This window comes from Grammomys surdaster, unplaced genomic scaffold (assembly GCF_004785775.1).
Source record: "Grammomys surdaster isolate TR1022 unplaced genomic scaffold, NIH_TR_1.0 236, whole genome shotgun sequence".
In the NCBI taxonomy this organism is placed as follows: domain Eukaryota; kingdom Metazoa; phylum Chordata; class Mammalia; order Rodentia; family Muridae; genus Grammomys; species Grammomys surdaster.
This window is the reverse complement of record NW_021604681.1, coordinates 807337-815322: the sequence shown is the minus strand read 5'-3', so window position 1 is coordinate 815322 and position 7986 is coordinate 807337.

The following is a 7986-nucleotide window of genomic DNA, read 5'->3' as shown; positions in this document are numbered from 1 at the left end:
CCAGTTCCCCTCACCCTCCCTTCTCCCACATAATTCCCTCCCTCTCTTTGCTAAGTGTGATTCAAACAAGGATTCACCATTGTTTGGGCCTATTTTCTTGTTTAACTTCTTTGAGTCAGCGGGGAGTTTCATGGTTATTTTGTATTTTATAGCTAACATCCACTTATCATGCAGTATTATTCATATTCTTTTGAGTCTGGGTTACCTCACTCAGGACGATACTTTCTAGCTCCATCTATTTGCCTGCAAAATTTATGATGCCAGTTTTTTAATAGCTGAGTAGTATTCCATTGTGTAAATGAACCACATTTTCTTTATCCATTTTTCATTTGAGGGACATCTAAGTTGCTTCCAGTTTCTAGCACAGTTTCTAAAACAACTATGAACATAACCCCACTATGTGTCCTTGTGGTATAATGGGGCACCTTTTGGGTGTATGTCCAGTAGCTGTACTATTTCCAATTATCTGAGAAACCACCATATTGATTTCCAGAGTGGTTGTACAGGTTTTCAATCCCACTAGAAATGGAGGAGTGTTTCCCTTTCTCCATATCCTTGTCAGCATGTGCTGTCACTTGAGTTTTTTATCTTAGCTATTCTGATGGGTATAAAATAGAATCTCAGACTCATTTTGTTTTGTGTTTCCATAATGACTAAGCACTTTCAGTGTTTCTTGGCCATTCATTCTTCTGTTTGACATTTCTTTTTTTTATTGGCTATTTTATTTATTTACATTTCAGATGTTATCCCTTTTCCCATTCCACCCCCTAGAAACACCCTATCGCATCCCCCCTCTTCCTGCTTCTGTAAGGGTGTGCCCCAACCACACACTCACACCCACTTCCCAGCCCTCAAATTCCCACACACTGGAGAATCAAGCCTTCATATGACCTCCTCTCCCAACTACATATACAGCTCGAGCCATGGGTCCCTCCCTATGTGCTCCCAGGCTGCTGGTTTAGACCCTGGGAGCTCTGGTTGGTTAGTATTGTTGCTCTCCCCATGGGGCCACAAACCCTTTGAGTTCCTTCAGTCTTCTAATTTCCCCATTGAGAAGTCCATGATCAGTTCAATGGTTGGCTGTAAGCATCCACCTCTGAATATGTCAGGCTCTGATAGAACATCTAAGGAGACAGCTATATCAGGCTCCTGTCAGCATGCACTTCCTGGAATCCACAACAGTGTCTGCCTTTGGTGACTCCACATGGTAGGAATACCCAGGTGAGGCAGTCTCCAGAAAGCCTCTCCTTCAATTTCTGTTTCACACTATGTCTCTATATTTGCTCCTGTGAGTATTTTGATGCTACTTCTAAGAAGGACCAAAGTAGCCACACTTTGGTCTTCCTTCTTCATGAGCTTCATGTGGTCTATAAGTTATATCATGGGTGTTGTGAGCTTTTGGACATTTCTCTGTTTAGCTCTGTACCCCATTTTTTGATTAGGTTATTTGTTTTGTTGGAGTCTAACTTCTTGATTTCTTTATATATTTTGGATATTAGCCTTCTGTTGCATTTAGGATTAGTGAAGAACTTTTCCCAATCTTTAGGCTGCTGTTTTGTCCTATTGACAGTGTCCTTTGTACTTCAGAAACTTTTCAGTTTTATGAGGCCTCATTTATTAATTGTTAACCTTATGCCTCAGCTATTGATTTCCTCTTCAGGAAATTGTCTCCTCTACAAATGTCTTCAAGGTTATTTTGTTCTTTCACTTCTATTACATTTAGTGTATCTGGGTTTATGTTGAGGTCTTTGAACCAGTTAGCCTTGAGTTTTGTACAGGATGATTAATATGTATAGACACCTAGTAGTAGGACATAGTAGTTAGACCAGCACCATTTGTTGAAGATGTGTGGGACTGCGTGAGGGTATCCTGGTTCATGGCTGGGCATGTGCCTAGAACCCTGACACTCTACATGAGAACCGGCAGGAGTTCGGCCATGTCCCCAGAACCCAGAGTCCTGACACGCAGTCTCTTCTCCATAGACTTACATTGTCCAGTCACGTAGGCCATTACAGGCCCTCCCAAAGTGCACAGGTAGAGGGTGTGACTATAAGCCTCAGGTCCTAGGGATTTACATACTAATGAAGGCCAGAGGGCAGAACAAATTAAGCATGCCTCCCTAGATCCTCCCCAGATCCTCCCCCTTTCTCCCTCCCTATTTAACTCGGGACTGCCCTGAGTTTTACAGGGGTACGCCCAGATCCATCCACCATCTGCCATGACAATAAACCTTTTGGAACCAAGCACTTCCTCATGTCATTGGGGCCTGTCACTGCCAAATCCTCCAGGCCACTGGAACCCTAAACCTCCTCCTGCATGTGGGACCCGCAGCGTGTGGAAACCCACCGGGACACTACCACAGTGGCCTATATTTTTCCTACAAAGATGCTTTCTTTTTTTCATTGTATGAATTTGACTTCATTATCAAAAGTCACATATTGGGTTTATTTCTGAGTCTTCAGTTCAATTGCATTCATCAATCTGTTTCTGTACCAATACCATACAGTTATCATCTTATATTGTAATATATCTTAATGAAATAAAATGAGTGAAAATTTAAGGGGAAAAAGAGTAGCGTTTTATGGGCTTTTATATCAGGAAATTTATAGTTCATTCAATTTGTTATTTATATGGTAATTTTATGTTCGATATATTTTGTACCCAGCATACTGCTTTAATTATGCTAGCATGGTTGTTGAGAAGTATAAGAATATATGCAGTTGTGTTGAAGAATGTTTGTATTTATTATGTTTTAATATTGTATCTGGTGTTGTTTGATATAAGTATGGTTCAATTGAAAATAAAAGTATCAGTTGCAGGAATAAGATATATGGTAGTAGGTGATGTGAAATGCCTCGCCCTCAGCATGTATATATGTGAAAATTCTTGATCACTTTTTAAGGGAGGAAGAAAAGCAATATTGCCAAAATTAAACCTTCAGAATAAAAATGAAAAGTTTGCCCAGACTACCAAGGGAAGCATTTGAGAGCGAAACACATTAAGAAGTACATGCTATTTTTAGAAGGTGGCCATTTTGGATAAGAATTTTGTGTTTTTCCTTAGTAAACAAAATGATTGCTAAACATTAACGAAATTAAAATAAGGCACCAGTAAGGTTAAAAATAGAAAAACACTTAAACCAAACTAAAATAATACATCCTAATTACTTATTAGGAAGTTAACACCAAATTATTAATAGGCAAGTGGCTGACTTGAGCATTCAAATACTAATCCATTTGTACCAAGCAGTTAAGCAAGCTCCTAAAATTACATTTAGCAGAAATGATTCCTTATAGGCTAACCCTATAAGGCTTAATGCCTTTTGCCTAGCTTCAGTGAGTTAAATCATTTTACTTTGCATTGTTCAAACTTCAGGAAAACTAAAAACCATTCACATGTGATATCTTGTTTAGTTAAGATCATGCCAAGCATATGTCTTAAAGGCATTGGTGTTACTGACCTGGCATAGACAAATTTCACATTTGGAAATTTACTAATTTAGAGGCATGCCATGTTATATAGCAGACTATTTCCAAACCTGAAAATAAAAGCACACCTATTGTAACATCATACAATGCATTGATTCTTGGGAATTTCTTATCATGCACTCTGCTCACACTCATTTCCTAGTACTGAGGTCTTCCCTCATCTTTGTGACCTATACCTCTACCCCAAATAAAATAAATAAAATAAAATAAAATAAAATAAAATAAAATAAAATAAAATAAAATAAAAGTTTAATTTGTGTTATCTGTATATAAAGTGGAGCATAATCAAACAATGGCTCAGCCTTAAAAAGCTAGGCTTACAACCCAAACAAACCTTTTAAAGCCTCATATAATTACCTTTTCTATGGTTAAATGAAACCCAGATTGCATACTACCAAACAATTTAGAATGCAAATTAAATTACATTTCTGAAAAAAAAAAAGAGTTGAAATCTAAGAGCTGATTCTTCTTAATGACATGGTAATGAATTTGGAAGGAAGGATACGATATATAAAAGCCTTGTTCTACTTTATACAATTTCTTATCTGCTTCCCAAAGGGAATTCTAATTGAGGTAGAAAGATCTCCTGGAAAGCTTTCAATCCCATCCTCTGCATTAATGATAGGTTTCCAATCTAAAAAATGAATTATTAATCCTAAATTAAAGGTCTATGATTCCTTCCTATCTTCTGTAAAGCAAAGACTTTTTTCAGTGTATATTTTTGAAAAATTTGAAATTGGGTATTATTTGTAATGAGTTCCAATCATTTTTAAGGATTTTGTTGTAGTGCTTAAAAATATCCCATTTTGTCTCCACATAGAAACTGAAGGACAAGGTGATTCCAGAAAATGGGAAGAGGGAATTTTGTGGCTTTGTGTATACTGTAAGATAGAAAATATGGAGTATTAATGTCTAAATCAAGTGTTAACCTTCACAGACTTTGTTAAAAACTTCTGATACTACTGTTCTCTTTTAAAAATTAAATTATAATGATTTTAATATAGATGTCATAAACTTATAATTCAAAGTCCAAAGGAAATGAAAAGATAGGAAATTTTAAAAAAAGAAACTTTATTTTCTGTTTCCTAGCATGAAGTTTGTTCTATTTCTTAGAGGTTGGTGTAAGTCTCATTTGTTTCTTTTAGAAAATTGATGCACATATGAGAACGTAAATATGAAATCTCATAAAATCATTGGGTATTTGAAACACTAGTATATGTTATCCTCTCATGAATATCACTTTTCACTATGAAATGCATTTTAGAGGTAAATTCATACAAAATGTTTCCATGTTTTTGTTTGTTTCAGCTACATAGTGTTCCACACTAGTCAGTTCCTTCCAGATGGGATGTAGGCTCTTCAAAACTTTGTGGTAAGCAACAATTTTATGTAAATTGCCTTGCAGACATCTCTTCTATGCAAATATATGTGAGTGGTAAATTTTAATAATTAGAAATTCTGTGTAATTGTTGAGCCCTCCCTTCTTCTTTTAAGGCAGATTTTCCATATCTAGTTTTGAAATATTAGCTTCTTTTCCTAAAATATTAATCCCACAATGGTATTCAAATATGTTTCAACAGAATGCAGAGAATATCTTTATTCTTTCTCTTAGCTTTAAGGTTAAGTTTTAAGTAAATTATTATCTATTTTATTTTGTTGTGATTTTTTTAGACAGGATTTCTCTGTGTAGTCCTAGCTGTAGTATATTTAACCCACTCTGTAGACCAGGCTGGCCTTGAACTCAGAGATACTCCTGCATCTGCCTCCCAAATGCTGTAATTAAAGGATAAAGTTTTAGTTAATTTTTTTATTTTATATTGGATATTTTATTTATTTATATTTCAGATGTCATCCCCTTTCTCCATCCACCCCCAGAAACCCTCTATCCCATCCCCCCTCCTCCTTTTTGCTTTTATAACATTTTAATTACATGCAACATTTAAGATCAATTCTAGGTTGAGGGACTACCAATACAATTGATGCAAATAGTCAAGGAACAAGCAAGAAAATAAACACAAATAGTCAAAGAACAAGAAAGGCAATAAACAAACTTCCATGATCACGCCTATGATCACTGTTTCTAAGGACTTAACAGGATGACCAAAATATCTGAGCCTACTTCCCTATCCTAGCCCAAAGTCATTTTCATGTCTGAAGCCTACTTCTTTGTTCTAGCCTAAGATTTAGATACCTGCCTGAAATTACTTTGTTCTAGCCTAAGATTTTGATTCCTGTCTGAAATTACTTCTTTGTTCTAGCCTAATGACACATTCCTGCCAAACAGCCCATTTCCTTGTCCTTGTCCCATATCATATTCTTGCCAAGCAACTGCAAAAGCTCTCTGCCTCTCCCCTTTTTTATTTCCCAAACAAGAACAAGACTGAGCCTGTCTTAGGTCATTCTGCCAAGAATGCCTTCCTTAACCATCGTGGAATATGCATTATCAAAAGCAATGCACTTTTATGGCTTAGGTTGGTAAGGTTCTGTGTAGAATCTTACCCATCCTTAGCTTGCCAGACTGTTAAATTAATAATTCTGTCTGGGGGATCGTTTACAGGTACAACCCATGTACTTTGGCTGGTAACATGTTGATGTTGTTAAAGACAAGCTTTAACACAATGAGAAGGAGTAAACGTATTCCCAGGACAAAGTGGCTAGAATGATCAAGTTATATATGCCATACTTGAAGCTTGCCCAAAATAGAAATACTGAACTCAGGCCATGAGTAATTTTATCAGCAGTATCTGCTGCATCAAAGCTCAGTAGAATAGCATTCTTTAAATTCATAAGCTCATTATACAAAGTTAAAACATCCAGAGAGTTGTTAGAATTATACCAAATACCCTACGAGTGTTTTTAAGCTTTTTCCTAATCATAATGACTATCATTGTAAATTTTAGAAGTAAAACAACTCCAATGGTATTTGGCATGATACTTGAGAGAGCTCCTAACTCTAAAACCCTGAACCTCCTTCCAATAATTTGAATAGGATATAGAGCATCAAACCATTGTTCAAAACACCTATATAAATCCTCATCTACACTCAACACATTAGTAACTTTTTTGCTAAATGATTAACAAAAGTAGCTGTCTTAACTTCTTATGTCAAAGCAACTGCAGAAGCAGTGGTGCTAGCAATTAATGTAATTAAAGCTGCTACACTAGCAGTAATCAAGCCCACTACCCTCTTGCTTCTGCTTAAAGCCTGACTCACTTCTTCCAGTACTTGCAAGCTTTTTTCAGAATACCAAGGTTCTTTAATACTCCGGGCAATAAAACAAACAAACAATCAAACAAACAAACAAAAAACCTGGTTGATAGACCTCCATAACAGACATGCCATATTTCAGCACACTAACACAATTATAAAGTGTACAACCAATGAAACTTACATTAAATACTGTAGAAGAAACAAAAGTAATTTTAACTTGACAATTAAAAGAGCCTTAACACATGTACTAACACTTGTTTGAAATTAAGATCCTGTCCAAACTTTATCTCTTGCTAACATAACATCATAGAGAACTGTAGCTAACTTCCAAATATGTCTCTCAAAATGTTCAGAACCAGCCTTCCAAATGAAGACTGTTATTTCCAATATTGGATTCATTTCTAGGGGCTCTGTGGTTAAATTGTTAACTGAGAATTCAAATATATATTTTTGGATGCTAATTGGATAACATGATGTTTTATTTCCTGCATATATTGAACAAGGCTTAAGGTTAAAACTATCATTGCAATCATTCAGCTTTTCTTTCTTTTAACTGAAAACAGATTATTTTCTTATACAATATATCCTGACTATAGTTTCCCCTGCCTCTATTACTTGCAGTTCCTGTTGAAGTAATTATTTAAAATTGGCCACTGGTCATGACAACTACCTAAGTTGCAGAAGCTCTACCTAGCTCAGCCACCATGTTTCTTGGCCAGAGGCCACGTATACACCACAGCTAGAAACAGCCAACCAGAAACACCAGCCCTGCTACCCATGAGACTTCAGCTTGGGAGATGGCTCTGCCAATCTTCCACACTGTCTCAGCAAGGCTGTGCATTGCCCAGACCATCCCACCATCCATGCAGGCTAGGTGCAAATGAGACTCTAATGGTTAGATTATCCAAAGACTTTGTATATTTGGTAATTATCAATAACAAGGTGATCATACAATCAGAGGTGTAATCCAATACCCAACATAGATATACCAACTACCTTGACTGCAGAGACATGCGAACATCTGCCTCCATGTTCCCCTCTCTTGTGTGTGTCTCCCTCTCCCTCTCCTAGCTCCTCCTCTTCCTCTCCTTACTCCTCCACTACTTCTTGTTACTACTCCCACCTTAGTTCCTCCTACAGTTCCTCTATCTTCTCCCCTCTGGATCTGTTCCCTTTCTGCTTCTTGTTAGGAAAAATAAAAACAGGATTCTAAGAGAAAACTCAATATGACAAAATAAAATATAATAATATGAAATAAAAAACTATCATATTCAACATAGACATACA